General features: G+C 47.5%; 1 long non-coding RNA gene across 1 annotated transcript in view; it reads right to left on the bottom strand.

Moving 5' to 3' along the window:
* The window catches only part of LOC138580962 (uncharacterized), a 231,448-nt gene that overhangs the window by 34,273 nt on the left and 174,794 nt on the right, over positions 1 to 22,381 (bottom strand). The gene's annotated exons all lie outside the window — the stretch shown is intronic.

Genomic DNA, 22,381 nt, shown 5'->3' with positions numbered 1-22,381 from the left:
CCTTCACTGGCTGAAGATGTAAGGTATGGACCTTCAGCCCGGGTCCAAATGAGTCCTTCTTCTTACTCCTGTCAAAGTCTTCGGATGATCTGCCAAGTGAGGGGTTCAGCCCACTCTTAAAGCAAAATGGTCCCCCGTGATTGGTGCAGGCTAAGCCCACCTTAATGAACCAGTCCTGGGTCCCCACCAACAATCTTCTGTTATACATGAGGTCAGGACCAGAGTGCTCTGCATCAAGACAGACAAGGGTTGACAACACATACTTAAGTCACACCCATCTTCCTGCCTGTTGTAGATCGAAGCGTCTGTCTGGTTAACTGAGCCCTCTGTGACTCTTCATTAAAGCGCAGGTCTCCCTTGAGGTTTGTGATGGGAGCAGACTTCCTGTCTCCCCTAAATCACATCCTTCATCCCTCTGAAAGGGGTCTGCTGCACAGGGATACCTGCAGTAACTGCTGGACCCAGACAGGTCATTCACTGCCTTTCATACAGAGAGGTGGGAACCAGCCTCAAGTTGACACATTGCATACCAAAGGGGTGTTAGCCCCACCTTCCTGTTGTCTGTTCGGCAACCAAGCCTCTTCTCTAGGCTTGCTGTTACGCTCACCTGGTTCCCACAGGGGCGTCGATCGGACCCGGACAGCTGCGGTCTCCACCAACGTGATACTGCTCGATGAAACGGGGGTTGAATTCCCCCCAAGTCCAGGTAGGGGTGTTTGCCCGGCTTGGTTTTGCAGCAGTTGTCTAGCAAGATCATCAGTGCGCTCCTTTGACACAATCAGTTCTCTCCTGAGGGCATTCGTTTCTTGGCACGCGGAGTGCACTTCTGCCCTAAGTTCCCCTAACAATTGGGCTAGTTGGTCGGTTTCTCAGGTCTCCATTACCCCCGGGTGAGGATTTGTAGATTGGCTTCGCGTTCTGTTACGCTCACCTGGTTCCCACAGGGGTGTCGATCGGACCCAGACAGCTGCGGTCTCCACCAACGTGATGTGTAGTGCAGAGATGACAGTCTGGACTGGCCCGCCTAATCTTGTCTGCTGGACTCGTAGAAGTATTCTCCTGTAAGTGGAGAAAGGGATTTAGCCACCCGTGGACTTTAGTGATGGCCCCCCCAACTGTTCTCGTTCTCCCCACAAATCACCTCCGATATCCCCTCTTGGTAACCTCACCTTATGTTTTTAAATGATGAGCTCTCCATCCTGCATGGCATGCAAGGGCGCGTAGATACCAGTTACTTCACTGGTTTGAAGGTACTGGAGGAGTTCCGGAGGAATATTGACTCCAGTGTCTATAAAGTTCAAAGAGTTCAATATGTCCGATGTTCACTCTTGTTCCATTCCCTCGTTAGGTTGCAGCTGGGTCCAAAAGAATATTGCCTGGAGGCAGCTAATGGCGTTCAGGTAAGAGTCTGTATTACCAAACACTGTCCGGTAAAAGTTGCATGAGTTTAACTTTCTGTTTTCGCTCCCTTTATAGGTGCGGCATAGGAAGATGCGGTGAATTAAAGGATAATGCGTCCAGTGGTAAAGCAGGTAAGCCTATGGTGGCAAAGAGATTGTCTTTGTCGGTTTTCTCGGCTCACCTTGTTATTCCTTTTGTTTTCCCCCAGGTGCTGGGTTTCGACGAAGAAAATGATGGATGCAGCGCAAAGTCGAAAGATGCTGTGGACTGGTGAGTATAACGCGGCGCTGCTGCTGGCGAAGCGACGCGTGCTGAAATGATGTCCTTTCCAGGCTTGGAGATGTGCTGGGTCCGGAATCAGGTAACAAATCAAATAATGTCCGTGATCTAACCTCTTCTCCTTTCTTTTCCTTTTGTCTAGGAGCTCCGGATTTGAGGCGGGCGTGGCAGAAGACTGGATGCTGACTTGCAGACACGGTGAGCGTTACGCTGCTGGATGCAGAATAACGCGAAGCCTGGGCTGCTGTTCGGGCGTGGTTTAAATAGCCTGCAAAGTAGTCCCAGGTAAGAAGTTCCCTAGAACCACACCCAAGTAAAAAATAGTCCCTGTAATAAAATAGTCCCATCCAGGCCTCACGTTGGCTTGGACTCATTTGCAGCACGGTCTGCATAAGGTAAGTAAAGTCTATGAGCCTGGCACCTATGGCGCCAGGACTGATTTCTATGATGAGCCTGGCGCCTAAGGCGCCAAGACTGAATCCAAACGGCCCCCAGCCGGGGATGTTGGGATTTTAATGAGTATCTGGATGCCTGCTCCCGGGACTTTAGGGCTCGATCCAGATGCCTGGGGGTAGGCATCATGACAGCACTCCCCCCCAAGCCCCCTCCTAAAGTTGTTCTTTCCCTTGGCCCTGGCTTGTCTGGGAAGTCCTGATGGAATTTTTTCACCAATCGAGGAACATGAACGTGGTCACTAGGTTCCCATGACCTTTCTTGTGGTCCGTAACCCTTCCAGTCGATTAAATAAAAAAGTCTTGATTTAACCATTTTAGAGTCCAGGATGTGTTTTCTCCATCTATTAGGATGGGGTCAGGTGGTTTGGTTAATTGTCCCGGGTTGAACTGGTTTTAGAAGTGAAACATGAAAGACAGGATGAATCCGCATATTAGAGGGTAATTCTAATTTGACGGCCACCGGGTTGATAATGGCCTTAATGGTGTAAGGTCCCAAATATCTAGGATTAAAAGTCTAAGTTCCTTTCAGAGGTATATGTCTTGTAGCCAGCCAAACTTGATCTCCGATTCGATATGGTGGGGTCTCACTTCTATGTTGATCAGCATTTTTCTTGTATTTCTCTTTCGCTTGTTTCAAGTGTTTTGTTGCCTCTTTAAAAGCTTGTGTAATAGTAGAATGAAGATGGGTTACTGCCAGCATTTCTAAATGCTGGGGCGAATCGAGTTCTGAGGTTCGAGGATGATGTCCATATATGGTATAAAAGGGGCTTTGTCCGGTTCCTGAATGTACAGAGTTATTGTATGCGTATTCAGAAATCCATAAAATGTCCTTCCAATTACTTTCGGTTTGGTGGAGCATACAACATAGGTATTGTTCAAGAGTCTGGTTGGTTCTCTCCGTCTGACCATCGGTTTGGGGATGGTGACTGGTTGATAACCTTACGTCGATTTGTGCCAATTGACAACACTTCTGCCAAAATTGCGAAATGAACTGACTACCTCGGTCAGAGATCAATACGGAAGGAAATCCATGTATTCGAACAATATTTTCGAGAAATTCCTTGGCCAAGATTGAAGCAGAAGGTAATCCTTTTAAAGGAATAAAGTGGGCCATTTTGGAAAAAAGATCCACAATAACTAGAATGGTGTTGAATCCATTAGATGGCGGTAGATCTGTAATAAAGTCTAAAGAAAAAGTGTGCCATGGTGTGGGTGGAATATCTAAAGGTTGTAAAAGACCAGCTGGTTTCTTCTTTTGACTTTTGTTCTGGGCGCAGATGCCACAAGACAGTACAAATGACTTTACATCTTGTCGCCAGGTAGGCCACTAGAATTGTCTTTTAATTTTAGCTTCAGTTTTTGCAATGCCTGGGTGCCCTTCCATCAGAGCTTCATGGTAATTGGAGATGACTTGTTCTTGTAGTTCCTTGTGTGGTAGAAATAGACGCCCTTGATAGTAAGGTAGTTCATTGACAACTGAATAATCTTGGCCCTTTTTAACCCAGTCCTGCAGGGCTGCTGAATCGGAAAGTTGTTGGATCTTTAAATGAATATCTTCTAAGGTCGGTAAAGTAGTTATCCCAAGAATTCTTTGTTCAGGAATTATAGGCACTGGTTCCGGGTTCGAATATGCTTCTCCCATCCCAATTCGGGATAAAGCGTCTGCCTTAACATTCTTACAACCTGGTCGATAAGTGATCACGAAATTGAATTTGGCAAGGAATAAGGCCCATCAAAGTTGACGCGATGATTGGGCCTTGGCTGTTTTTAAATACTGCAAGTTCCTGTGATCGGTGATTACAGTAATGGTATGCCTGGCACTGAGAAGATAATGCCGCCAAGCCTTGAAGGCGGATTTGATGGCTAACAACTCTTTATCGGTAACCGCATAGTTTAATTCGGGGGCCGACAATTTTCTGGACCAAAATGCTACTGGATGAAGTTGACCGGTTTCCGGATCCTTCTGGGACAGGACAGCCCCCATGGCTAAACTGGATGCATCGGTTTCAACTATGTATGGGAGCTCGGGGCGTGGATGCTTTAAGACAGGTGCCGACGTGAATTTCAATTTCAGTTCTTGGAAGGCTTTTTCAGCCTCTTCGGTCCACAAGAAGCGTTTGTTTTTTCGCAAAAGTGCTGTGATGGGGTGTACAACATATGAGAAGTCAGGAATAAATCTGCGGTAGAAATTAGCAAATCGAAGCATGCTTTGCACCCCTTTAACTGAACTGGGTGATGGCCACTTGAGAATTGCGTCCACCTTTCGAGAGTCCATTCGGACTCCTTTTGGAGTCAGGATAAATCCAAGGAATTCAACTTCTGTAGCATGAAAAACAAATTTTTCCAATTTTGCATATAACTTATGCTGGCGTAGTTTCTCGAGGACTACACAAACGTGCTTAACATGGTCTGATTCTGAGGAGGAGTACACTAGAATATCGTCTATGTATACGATACGACAACACAGACGTCAATGAGTTCATGAAGGGCATCACCTGATATTCGAATAATCCGTACTTGGTGCGAAAGGCGGTCTTCCATTCGTCGCCCTTCTTTACACGTACCAGATGATATGCCCCTCGGAGATCTAATTTAGTGTAGATGCAAGCATCCTTTATTTGGTCTAGTAGTTCGGGAATCAGAGGCAATGGATATCGGTTCTTCACCGTGATCTGGTTTAATGCGCTGTAGTCTATGCATGTTCTAAGGTCACCTTCCTTTTTGGGCACGAAGAATAAAGCTGAAGATACGGGGGACTTAGATGGACGAATGAAGCTATTAGCAAGGTATTGGTCCAAGTATTGTCGTAGGTGAAGGTTTTCGGGTTCCGTAAGGGCGTAGATCCTACTGCATAGAGGTTGTGCACCGGGTATGAGGTCGATTTGACAATCGTATGATCTATGAGGTAGTAAGGTATTTGCCTGTTCTTTGTGGAAAACATCCTGGAATTCTTGATATTTCTGGGGTAACTGCACGACTGGATTAGCGACTGTGGCCAGGCTTTTGTTCAAGGTTTTTTCCAGGTAACAGGTGTGTGCACACTCCAGGAAGGTTACTCTCTTCTCTCGCCAATCAATACAAGGATTATGTGTTTCCAACCAAGGTATTCCCAGTATTATTTGGAACTGCGGGGCTTTGATTAAGTGAAACACAATAGTCTCTCGATGCCCATCTTGACCCAACAGTGTCATCTCTGTGGTGGAATGAGTTACAGGCCCAGAGGCAATTTCAGTTCCATCGACTGTGGTGATAACATCCAAAGTGGTCTTTTTGCAGAGGTAGATTCATCCTAGAAGCCAATTCGTGGTCCACATAGTTTCCTATAGCCCCGCTATCAATGTATGCCCTAACTGCGTGCATACGGGATGGCTGCCTTGGATCAATAAGGACCATTGGTATGATTAGGTGCGAGGTCTGAGTGTCCTCCTTTAAGCTCGGCAAGCGGACCTCTACGATTGTCGGGCGTGGTCGTTTCCCGAATCAGGCTCTGTTTGATTTCTATCAGCAACTCCGACTACTTTCTTGGATGGTTTTATAGGGAAATCCCGTAGAAAACGCCCTGAGGCCCCACAGTACAGACACAACTGCATCTGTGGTCTCCTTTCTCTTTCTTTTTGAGTTAAGGGTCCCTTAACCCCCCTGATCTGCATTGGTTCTGATGCATCTGTTCTTTTGGGAGTAACATAGGGTTTAACCAATACCCGATTCTCGAACTTAGCTCGATCAGCTTTTCTATTCTGAAGTCGGTGGTCTAGCTGGGCCACTAAGTCTATATATTCTGCGCAATCCTGAGGTGGGTTCACAACTCGGGCCAAAACATCTTTGAGTTCACCCCGAAGTCCACGATGAAATAATGTAATTCGTTTTACCTCTGGCCATCCGGTTTCCACCACCAACCGATTGAAGGTTGCGATATAAGTTAGCAGGTGCTAGTTTCCTTGTTGTAGGGATAAAAGTTCGTTATCCAGGGCCTGTCCCTGTGAATGTCTGGCGAATAGTCTTTCCATGCTCAATTGAAAATCCTGAAAATCCCGAATAAGAGGGTCATCCTGGCTGACTAATGGAATTGACCAATCCGCTGCGCTGCCACTAAGGTATGACAGTACAAAGGCTACTTTGGCTTGGTCGTTTGGAAAAGCTCCCGGTCTGCATAAAAAGTGCAAGCAGCATTGGTTCATGAACACGGGGAACCTTTTCGGGTCCCCAGCAAAGCGTTCAGGTGGAGCTAAAGGAATGCTCCTTGGTAGAACCACTTGCACAGGGCTGCTCGATGAAACGGGGGTTGAATTCCCCCCAAGTCCAGGTAGTGGTGTTTGCCCGGCTTGGTTTTGCAGCAGTTGTCTAGCAAGATCATCAGTGCGCTCCTTTGACACAATCAGTTCTCTCCTGAGGGCATTCGTTTCTTGGCACGCGGAGTGCACTTCTGCCCTAAGTTCCCCTAACAATTGGGCTAGTTGGTCGGTTTCTCAGGTCTCCATTACCCCCGGGTGAGGATTTGTAGATTGGCTTCGCGTTCTGTTACGCTCACCTGGTTCCCACAGGGGTGTCGATCGGACCCAGACAGCTGCGGTCTCCACCAACGTGATGTGTAGTGCAGAGATGACAGTCTGGACTGGCCCGCCTAATCTTGTCTGCTGGACTCGTAAAAGTATTCTCCTGCAAGTGGAGAAAGGGATTTAGCCACCCGTGGACTTTAGTGATGGCCCCCCCAACTGTTCTCGTTCTCCCCACTAATCACCTCCGATATCCCCTCTTGGTAACCTCACCTTATGTTTTTAAATGATGAGCTCTCCATCCTGCATGGCATGCAGGGGCGCGTAGATACCAGTTACTTCACTGGTTTGAAGGTACTGTAGGAGTTCCGGAGGAATATTGACTCCAGTGTCTATAAAGTTCAAAGAGTTCAATATGTCCGATGTTCACTCTTGTTCCATTCCCTCGTTAGGTTGCAGCTGGGTCCAAAAGAATATTGCCTGGAGGCAGCTGATGGCGTTCAGGTAAGAGTCTGTATTACCAAACACTGTCCGGTAAAAGTTGCATGAGCTTAACTTGCTGTTTTCTCTCCCTTTATAGGTGCGGCATAGGAAGATGCGGCGAATTAAAGGATAATGCCTTCGGTGGTAAAGCAGGTCAGCCTATGGTGGCAAAGAGATTGTCTTTGTCGGTTTTCTCGGCTTACCCTGTTATTCCTTTTGTTTTCCCCCCAGGTGCTGGGTTTCGACGAAGAAAATGATGGAGGCAGCGCCGAGTCGAAAGATGCTGTGGACTGGTGAGTATAACGCGGCGCTGCTGCTGGCGAAGTGACGCGTGCTGAAATGATGTCCTTTCCAGGCTCGGAGATGTGCTAGGTCCGGAATCAGGTAAGGAATCAAATAACGTCCGCGATCTAACCTCTTCTCCTTTCTTTTCCTTTTGTCTAGGAGCTCCGGATTCGAGGCGGGCGTGGCAGAAGACTGGATGCTGACTTGCAGACACGGTGAGCGTTATGCTGCTGGATGCATAATAACGCGAAGCATGGGCTGCTGTTCAGGCGTGGTTTAAATAGCCTGCAAAGTAGTCCCAGGTAAGAAGTTCCCCAGAACCACACCCCAGTAAAAAATAGTCCCTGTAATAAAATAGTCCCATCCAGGCCTCACGTTGGCTTGGACTCATTTGCAGCATGGTCTGCATAAGGTAAGTAAAGTCTATGAGCCTGGCGTCTATGGTGCCAGGACTGATTTCTATGATGAGCCTGGCGCCTAAGGCGCCAGGACTGAACCCAAACAGCCCCCAGCCGGGGATGTTGGGGTTTTAATGAGTGTCTGGATGCCTGCTCCCGGGGCTGATGGACTCGATCCGGATGCCCGGGGGTAGGCATCATGACATTTGCCTCAATTTCTCTCATTAGTATTCACTGTCACCAGCCGAACTACAAAAATAGGAATGCAGATCTATGGAGCCTTTGATATAAAATTAGGCTGCTCATGGCTGGAGGAAGGTGTGCCTTCCCCCTTCTTGAGATGCTTTGATGTACCCGTGGCTGTCACATTCCAGCTGAATATGACAGGGGAAGATGCACATGTAGGCTGTATTTTCCCGGAATACACGTGACTATGCTTTTAGTTTGGGAAGCAGATGAAATGTGTGTGGAATGGCTGCATACATTTCTTGGTGGTTGATCTCCCATTGTTCATTTTCCTTTATCAAAAAGCCCAGGCGAGCGCACTCTCCCTGTGCGGATGGTCGAATTTCTCACATGCCCCCAAGCATCAACATGTGAACCACCACACGACTGAGGGTCTGATTCGTCATCAAGGCAAAAGTCCCGGCTGAGGCCATCTGCATTTCCACGCTGGAAGCCTGGCTTGTGCTGGATGTCCATATTTTATCCCTGTAGCGATATGGCCCAACGCAAAAGCTTAGGGTTCTCTCCTTGCATGGCCATTAACCATCGCAGAGGCCTGTGGTCCATCTGGATCATAAAGTGAGACCCAAAGATGTAGGGTTTCAGCTGCTTTACAGCCCACACGACTGCATACGCCTCTTTTTCTATGACAGCCCAGTTCCTTTCCCTTTTTGTCAACCGCCTGCTAATGTAGGCACAGGTTACTGTAGCCCTTCAGAGTTCAGCTGCGCTAACACTGCTCCAATCCCAAAATCACAAGCGCCTGTCTGGATAATTAATTCCTGACCATAGTCCGGCACTTTCAGAACCGGGGCCCCACACAATCCATCCTTCAAATCCTGAAAGGAGGTTTGACAGGCCAGGGTCCAGGGTCCAAGTTACCTACTTTGTCATCTTTTTAGACGGTACATCATTCAGGGGCATGGCAATGGTCCCATACCATCTGATGAACGAACGGTAGTAGACGATGGAACCTAGAAAGGCTCTCACCTGCGTCTGTATGGTGGGGATACCCCACTCCTTCACAGCCTGTACCTTTGGTTCGAGAGGTTGTTTCTTACCTCCACTGACCAGATGGCCTCGCTAAGTCATGGTACCCTGCGCTATCTGGCATTTTGTGGCATTGATAGTCAGACTTGCATTATGCAGCTCCTGAAGCACTTGTTTCAGGTGGGATACATGATCCTCCCAAGTGTGGCTGAACACAACAACGTCATCTAAATAGGCGGCAACGAGGTTTTCCAGTCCAGACAAGTCCTGGTTAACCATTTTCTAAAAAGTGGTAGGGGCATTCTTCAATTCGAAGGGCCTCACCGTGAACTGACAATGTCCTTCTGGGGTTGAGAATGCCAACCTCTCTCGCTCCATCTGTCAAGCTGACCCTCCAATACCCCGCGGTGATGCCACAAGTACTCATGTTCTTGGCAGTGCTGAGCTTGTCATTGAGCTCATCTGCATGAGGAATGTGGTAAGCATCTGTCTTTGTGACAGAATTGAGCCCCCTGTAGTCCACACAAAAGCAAACTTCAGTTTTCCCACTAGTGGTCTTTTTAGGGACCAGTGCCACTGAGCTAGCCCAGGAGCTGTGGATGGCTCTATCACTCCTAGTGACAACATCTTGGAAACATCCTTCTTGATCGTGTCCCTGAATTTATCGGACATCCAGTGAATCCTACTCTTCACAGGCTTACTGTCTCCAGTGTCCACATCATCGGTGCACCAATCTGCGCAATCTGGAGTCAGAGAAAACAGACCTGCAAACTATCCCAGTAACCGGTGACAGTCTGTCAGTTGCTGTTCTGACAGGTCTGTTGCAAGGTTGACACCTTCAATTGACCCATCTGTGGCTTCAGTGTGCAAGAGGTCTGGGAGGGGATCTGTCTCCTCCATAGTCTCTCCGTCAGTCACTAATGCCATGACCAAGTCATCCCGACTATGGTTTTAGCCGGTTGACATGAAAGACCCACCATATCTGTTTAGGTCCTTTCACATCAATGAGATCATTCACCTTCCTAGCCTTTTCCAGTACACAGTTAGGCCCAGTCCACTTGTCCTGAACGGCACTGGGTTTGACAGGCTCTATAATCCACACCCACTGGCCTGGAGAATAGACTGTGACTGTGGCCTTCTGGTTGTGCCAGTGCTTCATCAGCTCCTGACTGGCCTTCAGAATCTTTGTCGTCTGTTCCTTGTATTTGCCATTCTAGACCGAAGGTCGAGTACATAGTTCACCACATCTCATGACGGGATGAGGGTTTGCTTTCCCATCCCCCCTTCACTAGATTGAGGGGACAATGTACAGGGTGTCCAAACTGAAGCTCAGAGGGGCTAAACCCTACTCCTTTCTATGGCACCTCATAGTAGGCGAACAGAAGGCATGGCAGGAGAGCATCCCATTTTCTCCTCAGGTGCTCTTCCAAACCACCTATCATGCCTTTCAGGGTCTTGTTGAACCGCTCAACAAGCCCAATGGTTTGTGGATGGAAGGAGGTAGAGAACCGGTAGGTGACTCCACACTCTTCCCATATAGCCTTCATATATGCTGATATGAAGTTTTATCCCCTGTCCAAAACGACTTCCTTGGGGAATCCAACATGGGAGAATATCCCAATCAGAGCCGTCGCAACCACGGGGGCTTTGATGCTCCTCAGAGGTACTGACTCGGGGTATCTTGTGGCGTGGTCCACCACCACCAATATATATCTGTTCCCTGAGCTGGTTTGAGGATCCAAAGGACCCACAATATCCATGACTATTCTCTCGAAAGGCTGCCCAACCACGGGTAGGGAAATTAAGGGGGCCTTTGTGGCACCACCTGACTTGCCAGAAGCTTGACAAGTCAGGCAGGACCGGACATATTCCTTAACTTTTACACCAAACTTTGGGCAGTAAAAGTGTGCAGACAATCGGTCTGATGTCTTAGTCACTCCCAAGTGACCCGCTATAGGAATTTGATGAGCCAAATCCAAAAGGAACTTTCTGTGGCATTGGGGAACAACCAGCCTTCTGGTGTCCTCACTCTCAGAATCCTTTCGCTCACTGTACAGGAGTCTATCCTCCCAGTACACTTTGAACAGTCCAGGGGCCTCACCCTTAGCCTTCTCCTCTGACTGCTTCCGCAGACCAGCCAGAGTGGGACACTCTTTCTAGACTGTGTAGAAGTCAGTCTGATCTCGGCCCCTAGCTGATGCAAACTCATCCAGCTTGGGCAGACCCTTCAGATCTGCGTCCACCTGGTCCTCCACCTCGGGTTTCTGCGCTGTGCCAGGTAACTCTGAAGTCACAGGGTCCCCTGTTACCAAAGTAGGGTCCTCTGTGGCTACTGGCCCCTCTACTGTAGCAGAAGGCAACTCAGTAGTTGGTGGAACTGGACAAGGGGCTACTGGCCAAGCCGGTCCTTCCAACAAGCCCTCTCGAAGCACTCCAGGCTCTAAGGCTCTCAGAGTGGTTAATCTGGTGTTCTCTTTGGCCCTCGTTCATGTAGCCGATGTGACTATTTCGGGATCAGGAAGATCATTACCCAACAGACATGGGACAGGGATGGAGTCTTTCACCACTACATGACGCTGGGTCGTTTCATCTCGCCAGCTGAACTCTACTATTGCCAAGGGGCACTTACTCTTACCATCAAATACACAAACGCACAAATCAGGCCCAGTAGTATACTGGTCTGGCGGTACCCACTGCCGGGTGACAACAGTGACGCTAGCTGCAGTGTCTCAGACTGCAGGAGTTTTGTGTCCATTGATGTACATGTGCTCTAGATAGAGTTGAGTGTTATTGGGAACTGGGGATTCTTCTGGAGATCCGGTACCGTTCCCACTCAGTGTAACCAATCCACATTCGGCTACTCCCTGGCCTAGCGGGAAATCCTCCTCTGAGAGGTCCACACTAATGATGGCCTCTTCCACGAGTCCAACATTCACTATGACTTGCTTGGGTAAGCCCTTGCAAGCAGGATCCCTTTTCCTATGGCCCAGCTCCTTACGCACGAAACAACCTTTGGGTGGTGAGAACGCAGGTGTCCCAGTGTTAAGGGTGCCTGTGCTCTTCTTTTCAGTGTTTGGGGGTTTCCCTTTGTTCTTTTGGGGACCCGACTTTGAAGAGGATTGGGTTGGACCTTTATCCTTCCCATCCTCGTTTACTTTTTTGTCTGCCTTTTTCGCTTCCGGTTTGGGTGTGCTCGCTTAAGTCTTTTTCTGGACTTGAGTACTCACAAACCTGTCAGCAGCCTTTGCAAGCTCCCTGCGGTCTGTGATAGTATTGTCCACAAGATGCTGCTGTATGACAACCTCACAATCTTTCAACACATGTTCACATGCAATCAAATTGGACATCCCTTTAAATGTGTGAACTTTGTTACCAGTCACCCACCCGCTCAGATATTTCAACAACAAGTTTGTGAACGCTTCAAATGTCTGCCCACTTTTCTTTCCGAGCTCTCTGAAGGCCTTTAGATACTGTTCTGGGGTTTTACAGAACTTTCTGAGCAGAACCGCCATCATGAGCTCATAAACAGGCCTTTCCTCAGGAGTTAACTGAAGAATTGCATCAGTCCATGGTGTCGGTAAGCAACTCATCAGGGCTGCACCCCACAGTACCTCATCCACCTCTTGCAGCTGCAATGTCAGCTCGAGTGCTTCAAACCAGTCAAAGATATCCTTCCCCGGCTCATAAGCCTGTACTAAATCTTTGAGGATGTGCCGTCAGGCTTAGCCCAGGCACTCTGGTTTGAGCCACTACTGCTGTTCTCGCTAGAGGCGGAACTGTTGGCCTCTTTCTGCTCTTCAAGCGCCAGCTTGTGCATATCTATAGTGACCTTGTCTCACTGTTTCTGTTCATCTAGCCCTAGTCTCCTCTCCTCGAGCAGGAGCTTTCTAGCTGCTACCTTATTAACAGCTTGTCATTTACCCCCTCCGGAAGGCCTTGTCTGTTTGGGTACACAGAGCCTAGCCCGTCACTTAGGATCTTCTCCCCAATCGCCCTCACTTCTACCGAAGCTTGGAGGCTGGTCTGCAACTCAGGTTTATTAACCTTAGTGCTGTGGGGAAGTCCCCTCTCTTGACATAAGAGGCGCAGGACATCCTTTCTCATGACTTTTATAGTCTCCATGTCAAGCTCCATGACTATAACTATTACCTAGCAGTGACTAAACGTTGCCTGCAACAGTACTTTTATCGTTTGGTGACTAAGCTGTGCGCAAGGCTCCAACAGATCCGACCGCTTGCCACCAATGTGACGAATTAACTTGCGGGGCACCAGTGGCCCAGGGATGAATATCCGTTTCTTTTTTCTTTTTTTTATTTGTTTAATCCACAAAAGATTTTTACAAAATGAAGCTAAAATATACTTCACAAAGTCTTTTTTTCTCGAACATTTGTCACTTGGACATTTTTCTTCTGATAAAAAGGAAATGTTGAGGACATGGGTGAGTTTTTCAGCGGCTAATTTCTTTGCAGCAAATTCTTCACGATTTACTCTAGAATTTTTGACATAGCAATTTGCCAGGTGGGTCTATCAACCTGTACCACCATGTCTCTTCATTCCATTGAGTGTCGTAGTCACACAAGTGGTTTAAATGGCGAGATCTAATCAGATGAGTACCTGAACAAGAGGTTACCAAGTGCCGTATGGATTCTTTGGTTTGTGCCTGTTGGTTTTCACAGAAACGGGAGCAGGAGGTCTGAGAGAGGCCTCTAATATGAAGAATTTCATTTGTTGGTTAAGCCCGTCGTGGTGACAAGGGTGTCGTTGTCTGCTGTTTCCCGCTGTGAGCATCAAGGCACAAGTTGTGAGCTGCAAAATAGAAGAAATTGACTCTTTCCTTACCTGCACACATCCCGCTCTGATTCGGGTAAGCCTGTGCCCCCTGCAGAGCAGTTTGAAGCGAGCGCGGTGTTGTATTTTTTCTCGCAGAGAGGTCACGTGATCCGAGTCACGTGAGCGGATTGAAGCACCGCCCCCAGGAAGCAGGCTTAAAAGAAAGACCCAGCCGCCCTTGCGGCGTTAAGCCGTTGCGGTGACAAGGGCGTCGTTGTCTGCTGTTTCCCGCTGTTTACGCTGGATACACAGTAATCAAGAGAGAGTCTGCTGCTTTTACGACCCTACACACCCAAAAGGGAAAAAAATATATATATGGAGAAAACTAAAGCTAGAACACGCCTCCAAGAGAAGCTAGACGAAAATGTTCCAAATTTTCCAAAAAATACCTCAACGCTGAACTTACAAACCACTACACTTAAAGAACCCAGCAACAACACAAGCAAACCTAAGCCTTTTACCCTTAAAATTCCCCCACAAATCCCCAATCACAACAAAGAGCAATCCGTATCCCTCAATCCTACGAATCAAGATTCGTCATCTACCTCCTCCACCGCTCCATCAAGCACGTCACCATGCTCCTCCAATCAAGCGGCCGAAGAACCAAAATACCCCAAATACACAATTGCAGTCAAAACACCGAAGAACAACAGAAGCCAGAAAATAACAACCAATCAAATACCAGAAATGATCTCCGGAACAACAATAGTTTTCGGAAAAAGAGCTTCCACTTCGGCATTTCAATCTGACCTCCAGCTTCATACTCCTGCAACCAAAAAATTGAAAGACTCAACGCTGAACCTAACACCACGACAACGAGCGATCATAGCCAAACAACAGTGGCAGTCAACTTACCATCTTACAGACTCCTCCCAAGACAACTGCTCTAAACCTCCAATCCGAGCATCTCGACCTTCACTTGACATCACAGAAATAGATGCCATCATGGGCTTCCAGGCACAGAAGAAAACGAAAGACCTCACAGACGAACACAAGGGAAACACGTACGATATATCTAGTACATCGACACCACTCCCCACCAAAGCAAATTTGTTTTTCCCTAAAACATTCCCGGAAGAGAACCTATTGAATGCAACGACGGCCGCCCTAAACCAACAAGACTCAGACTACCCTGCACAAAAAAACGAAAAAACACTGAATACTTCAGAATCCAGCAAAAGAATCCCAACGACCATGCTAGATCTCCAAAATATGCTAGTGGCTGTTCTATCATTAGCGATGGTCCTGTCGGGGGGAAATTCTGCTGGGGTCGGCCGGGCCGTCCGCAGACCTCCGGGCAGGGAGGCCCCAACTCCTCCCGTATATCCCAAAAGAGATAGAGTATGAGACACACGCAAGAAGCAAGGTGACTCTGCTGTTTATTAGACAAACGGCAGGGATGGGTCAAGGAGCGTACGCGTCCGTCCTGACACACACACAATCGTGGGGCTCGCAGGCCCTTTTTACCTTAGTATGACGCGCTACTTGCGTCACTTGGAAAGTTTAGCAAAAAAACCTATCTCCACTCTGGATTGGTTACTCGAGTGGTAGGGTTAGTATAGCATACATATAGAGAACGATGTTAGTGGTTGAGGGTTAGTCAGGTGGTATACCTGGGCTGTCCCTTCAATTTGATACATGAAAGTTGTTACATGAAGACCTCTGAGGATTGGTCAATGTTAATGGCGTCAGTGAAAGGAGCGCCATGTTCTGATTGGTCCGCTCGCGAGCCTCCCAGTCTGGGACTATCGCTGTTCCCAGCTCGCGGTGCACCTGTAATTTGCAACAATGTTTTACTACGGGTAGGTGTAAACAATGTGAGGATTTATTTATATGTTGGGAGGTCGACTACTCCCACTGCTGCAGATGTCCAATGAGTCTTTTAATTGTATCTGCCTGTGTCTTGAAACGTGGGATTCAGGCGTCTCCTTCCTCCTGGGCTTGGCATCTTGTCAGGTTTGGCTTTGTCACGTGAGGTGGGACCGTGTTTGAGGCAAAATTCAACACAATTAATATTGTTTTTCCTACTGTGTGCCTGGTTTATCTTGCAGGTGCGACCTTGGCGTTGGCTTGCAGCGTGCGAGATTGCAACATCGTGCCCTTGGCGGTGTGCTTTCACTGGGCTCATTTTGCAGGGTCAGCAACCCAGTTCTTGCTCATTCAATGTTCATGGAAGCTTTTGCTTGCGGCCTACTTGGGCCTGGTGCATAGGTGGAACCGTTTGATGCAGAGCGCTTTAGGTTACGGTATCATATTGCTCTATCCTCAGTATCGTGTCTCCGTTATATTCTTCATTATAGTACATGGTTCTTAGAAGAAGCGTGAGCAAGCCTTTTTAGATAAGTTCATGATGCGTCTTGCGTTTCTGCATTTTGAGAGCCTATGTGGAAAATAATAAAGATGCACGTCCGTGAGTATGTCTGTCGCCTACGTCATAGCACAGAGTATATTCTTCGTGTGGATTGGTGTGGGAGTGTCCGGTGTGCATGTTTGCACAGGTGTGCTGACCGTTGGCTAGGTCGTCATGGCATCTCTAACGACGTGTAGGTTTAGTCGAGTTGATCCGTGCCGCAGGTGTCGGCATGGACAGGGCGGGCTGCTGGGCAGGTAGATGGGCACATCCGTATGTTCCTGTACCAGGGTATTTGGTCGTCTGGTAGATAGGCAAACTCCTCTCGTGGCGGGTGTCTAGGCCGTGATCCTCTGGGCCACGCGCGAGAGGGGAAGGGCGGGAGCCTGTTCTTCCATTCTCCCACTTCAGTCCCCCCTCTGGTCGACTTGTCGACCACAAACATATCCTTTTCTTTATCTCCTCTTACTCTCCATATTTTAGTTATTCCTCCCAAATGTCCATAGTGGTTAACATGGTCTTCAAATGACCAATACATATATTCACAGGTTCCTCCAGGAGTGCAGTATACCCATTTCCCTATGTAGCTCCTTGGGTTTCTTGGGTTTTCGAGCTTCACAGATGGTGGGTCCAGGTGGTTGGTGATGATCTGGTTGCGCAACTTCTCTCTCTCTTTTATGATTGTGCCTGTGTGTTGGCCGTCATCTGTTGGCATCAAGAGGTGTATACCAACCATTTCGATCATCTCGTCTGTGGTGCGTGCCTTCCGGGCCTTCCAAAATCTTATTATGATCAGTGTAGCTCCAGCCAAAATAGTACATCCAACTATAATCTTCAGTCCATCTGACAGCCAAGATGGCATCCATGACCATAATATTGAAAACCAGCTCTCATCCTTTTTCACACCTTTACTTTCATCCATCATTTTTGAGTGCATCTGGGCCAATTGTGATACAGCTTCCGTGAGTGTACCATTGTCAGCATCATTAGCAGGAATGAATGTGCAGCATGACTGTCCTATCTTTGCGCAAACTCCTCCTTCCATTGCTGTGAGGAGGTCCAGTACATATCTGTTCTGTAGTGCAACCATTCTTACTGCTCGCAATTCCTCTTTTATTGCGTTGAATCCATTTACTGTAGAGTTAATTGTCATCATTAGTTCCCACCTAGTTATCTGGAGCCATTTTGCGTTTGCGTAGGCCTGCAGTCCAGGATGTATTATTGAGGAGAAGAACATAGCTGCTCTGCTGAATAGTCTGTGTTCCGGCGGAATTGAGGTGAGTGCTGTTTCCGACCTTCCCCACAGGTAATTTCCTGTCAGAGGTTCTCCTTGTCTTTTTCTTCTGTTGAGGACAGTGTAGTTGCCGTTGCGTCTGTTCTCTGGCCCTTTCCGAGGCTGTGCAGATCTCCTCTTCCTTTTGTTCCCTTCATCCATCTTGGGGAAATTCGCCATATTCACATGCTTCTGGGGTACCACAAGTGATGGTACATTAACGTGTACTATAGTGCATACACCATTCCACAAAGGGGGCAGTGTGTGGTACGCCTTGTCTCCACAGGCCCAGTAATGGTCCATTACTACTGCTGTTCCTGCTCCCCCCTCAGGTAACTCCGTCACGCTTTCACAGTTGGTGTTGTATCCTACATCCACCTCTCCTTTATGTTGGTAGCATACCTTAGGCGCAGTTAGCGGCAGTATTGTTATTGGGTCTTCATCCTTCTCCATCCACGTGAGCATGGGTACGTACTTGATCCAAGTCATCCAACATCTATGGTTATGTCCATCAATAGTTGAAATATTTTCTCTTGTTACCATGTTGCTGCCAACCACTCCTATGTCCCATTTGTTGTTCATGTACACCTTCCCTGTTATTATCATCAGTGGTCTTTCCCAACATCCGTTTTTACCAGGGACTTCAGTGGCGTACCAATCACATGGTAGGTACTGCAGTGTTACTTTCTTTGTTTCTCCTTTTTCAGGACCACTTGTTATGTATCTGAATCCTTCAGCATATAAACTGCTCTTGTGGTAACTCAAATAAGTCTTGAGGAAGTTGTTTTCATATGGATATGTATCTCGTGTTTTCCACACCAGTTGCACCACTGTCCCTTGAAATCTTCCTTTCGTCTGGAACAGTGCCAGGTATATTATACATCGTGCTATTTTTCCATCTATCTCCGTGGCAACAAATGTTCGAGAAGCGCTCATGGCGTATGGGATCAATGAGCAAACGTAGCAGCTGTCTTCTGTTGTCTGCTTACCTATGTGGGTCATGTGTTGGTACCATATGTTGTTTGAGATGTGTGCTGAATCTTGTATGTAGTTGTTAATGCCTTTATTATCTGAGTATGTGCTGCGTTTAACTCTATTTTCCTTGTGTGGGATTTTACTAGTACCACCTGACGTAACACCTGTTGCAGCTGGGGGTGGGGGTGCATTAGGTTTGGGTACAGCAATAATATCAATAGCATAGCTGTACTGCCATACAGAGGCAGCCAAGAACCCGGTGATCATTAAAATCCCTATCAATTTTATTACAGATGCTAATTTCACCAGCATTTTGCTCTTACCTTGCTGCAGTCCGGCAGCTTATTCTTGCGACGTTACAGTTGCCCGCCTGAAAATTCTTAATATGCTTGTTATTGGTGTTAGTTGTCGTTTTTTAAGCTCTCCCTATCAGGTAGTCATTCAGTGCCCAGGCGAAGAGCTGTTCCCACGCCAATCTAAGCAATCTATCTCTTAGGGCGGGCAAGTGTGGTTGGAGGTGGGGCATTGAATGTTCTATGGCCAAGAGGAAGGCTGTGTAGTAGACACGTACCCTCCTTCTTTTCAGGTACGTTGGCCGTTTTATTTCATACACAAATTGGTGTGACAATTCTTCCAGGTAATTATCATCTGAGGGTACCATCTACTCCTGGGCAGTGAATTGGTTAGTTATCTACTTTCTTAACAGTACAATAATACGCTGTACCTGCATGTGCAAGAGAAAAGAAAGAGAACATTCAGGTGTTTACATGTGTGTTTGTGCAAAACAATGTCCTTCAGTTCAGTTATTACTACAGTGGGTAGGGAGTCAATGGGCAGAGGGTTTGGTGCTCAACTGGCGGAAGTCTCTTTACCCTTTGATCGTGTAACCATGGGGTGGGCGGTATGGGGATCACCCCTTTCTTTTCTAGTAATTGTCTCTGGGGAATCTGGGGGGTGGCAGGGTATGGGGACACTTAGGCCGTTAGTTGTGGTAGAAGTCTCTTCCTCCGTTGGTGACGCTGTTGTTGTTCTTCCAGTGGCCCTGTCGATGGCGCTGGGGCGGGTCTGGAGTTTGTAGATCTTTACGTCGTGTAGGTGGTTCCAGGCACGTTTGTCCTGTAGCTTTACTGCTCTCGTTGATACCTCCTCTACCAGATGGGGGCCAGTGAATCGTGGACTGTTCCACTTTCTGTTGAAATTGCGAAGTAGTACGTGGTCACCTTTAGCAACTTTGCAGTCTTTCCTTTTCCAATTCTTTATCCACGTCTTCTTGTTGATCGCTGTTAGACCCGCCCCGCGTGCGCTCGAGCTGTTGAGACACAAACACTACACTAGTAATCAAAGAAGACACATATTGGTACATTTCATCACCAAGGACATCTGCAGTACTCTCGTGGTCGGTAAATGCTCTTGATGTTGGCGTTAGGGGAAGGCGCATTTGACGTCCGGTAACCACCTCGTGAGGGGTGAGGTGGTGGTCGGAACCTGGTCTATTCCTTAGCTCAAATAGGGCTAGTGGAAGGCAATACAACCAACTCTTCTTTGTTGTTTGCTGTATGTTTGCAATTGCCTCCTTTAATAGGCCATTCAGGCATTCACATATACCGTTGGCCTGTGGGTGGTATGCACACGCAAATTTATGCTTGATGTTCAGCAAGGATGTGATGTGCTGGAACATTTCGTTTGCGAAATGTGGGCCATTGTCTGACCTCAGTACCTCGCACACTCCCCACCTGGGGAAGACCTCCCTCACTAGGAATTTAGCTGCTCTAAAGGCATCTGGGTGTGAACAGGGCCCTGCTTCAATCCACCTCGAGAATGGGCATACTACTACAATCATATACCTATTTCCTTGACATACGTTGATCATATCAACATAGTCAATATGGAGATGTCGGAAAGGTCCCTCTGGCCGGGGTATAGTACCTCTTATCACCTTCAGAGTGTGACCGGCCGTAAACTGTTGACATGTGAGACAATTGCTGATAAAATTTGACACATGAGAATTTAACTCGGGGCAGAACCAGTCTTCCCTAATTCGTGCTGCAATTACTTCCTTGCCCGTGTGGGCTGGGTGATGTAGTTGGCTCAGGGCGGTGTTCAATAGTGCCAGTGGTATTACAATCTTTCCAGTGTCACCCTGGCGCCATAGTGCGTCGGTTGGTGACATTGTGCATCCTCTTTTTAGCCATATTTCTTTTTCTGCCATTGGTGCAGCCGCTTGTAGCTCCATTATCTGTGTGGCTGGGAGATGGGTGTAACCTTCTCTTATCAACATCTCCTTAGCCATTCCCCTCCCTCTCCCTCTCTGTGACTCTGGGGGGTTCCATATCTCACCAAAGTACGCAGCATACTTCGCATGTGCATCCGCTGCTGCATTCCCTTTTGAGATGTGGTCTTCACCATTGGTGTGTGCGGTGCATTTGACCAAAGCTAATTCTTGGGGGTCATTTATTACTTCAATTAGTTCAGCCAATACGAGGGCATGTTGCACTGGAGTGCCATCAGCTCTCCTAAACCCTCTTCTCCTCCATTTCGACAGCCCTGAGTGAACAGTGGACGTAACATATGCGCTGTCGGAATATATGGTCACTCGTTTGTCAAAGCTTTCCTTCAACGCCAAGATCAGTGCAATCAATTCTGCTGCTTGAGCGGAATAATGCTGTGGTAGTTGTACACATCTCATTGCCACACACACCGGTACCTCCATCATTTTTACCACTGCTGCCCCAGTCCTCCTTATACCATCCCTTTGGTCGATAGTTGATGACCCATCAATGAACAGGAGCTCACCTCCCTCTAGTGCGTTCTCTTCAACCTTTCTAGTACATGAGTATATTTCAGTTATTTGTGTACAGTCGTGGGCATAGTTTCCCTCCTCAATTACTTCTGCTAGGAACCTTGCAGGGTTGACCGTGCTACATCTAACAATTGATAGTTCAGCTCTGGATAAAATGATCTCATAACCTGATGCCCTTTGCGTGGTTAGGGTGGACTTAGGTTTATTCAATATCGCAAATAGTGCATGTTCCACAAACAGTGTAGTTGGGCACCCCATGGTGATTGCTGATGCTTTCTCTACCGCAAAAGCAGCTGCGGCGAGACCTTGTTCGCAAGGGAAATTACCTAACATTACAGGATCTAAGTGGCCGCTGTAAAATGCTACTGGTTTGTAGCCCATGCTTGTTTTTTGAGCCAACACTGCTTTCATTACTGCTGAGTCGCAATGTGAGAATATAAAGAATCGTCGGTCATAGTCTGGGGATGCCAGTACCGGAGCAGTTGATATCGCATCTTTCAATTCATCAAAAGCCTCTTTCATTTCCATTGTCCATCCCAACTTTTTCTCCCCTTTATTAGCTTCCTTTAACGCCTCAAGCAGGGGTCCTATGTATGAACTGTAATCAAATACCCATGCTCTACAGTAGTTGCACAGACCCAGAAACTGCTGCAGTTCCCTCACTGTTTGCGGCACTGGTGTGTTTGAAATGGCCTGTGCTCTTTGTGGTGCAAGCTTTCTTCCATGTTGGGATATGAGCTGACCAATGTAAAGTACCTGTTCTTGACAGTACTGTAACTTTTCCATGTCTACCTTGTAACCTTTTTCAGCCAATATTGTCAACATCTTTAATGAATCCTCTCTGCATGTTCTTTCGTTTGTACTGCAAATCATTATGTCGTCGACATACTGCAACACTGTGCTTTCCACTTCAATGTTACCCAAATCCATCTGTATTACTCTGTTGAAAATTGAGGGTGATTCGCAATATACCCTTGTGGCAATCTGGTGTGTTTCCACTTGGTGTTTCTGTAAGTGAAGCTTGTCAGATCTTGTGAGTCTGGGTGCAATGGTATTGAGAAGAAGGCATTTTTAAGGTCGATCACTGTAAATCGTGATGCTTCTGCTGGAATGCCACACAATATTGTGGCCGGGTTTGCGGCTA

Source organism: Ambystoma mexicanum, chromosome 3p, assembly GCF_040938575.1.
Source record: "Ambystoma mexicanum isolate Mex_15411 chromosome 3p, UKY_AmexF1_1, whole genome shotgun sequence".
Classification (NCBI taxonomy): Eukaryota; Metazoa; Chordata; class Amphibia; order Caudata; family Ambystomatidae; genus Ambystoma; species Ambystoma mexicanum.
The sequence above is the reverse complement of the archived record's forward strand: the minus strand, read 5'-3'. Positions and strand labels throughout refer to the sequence as shown.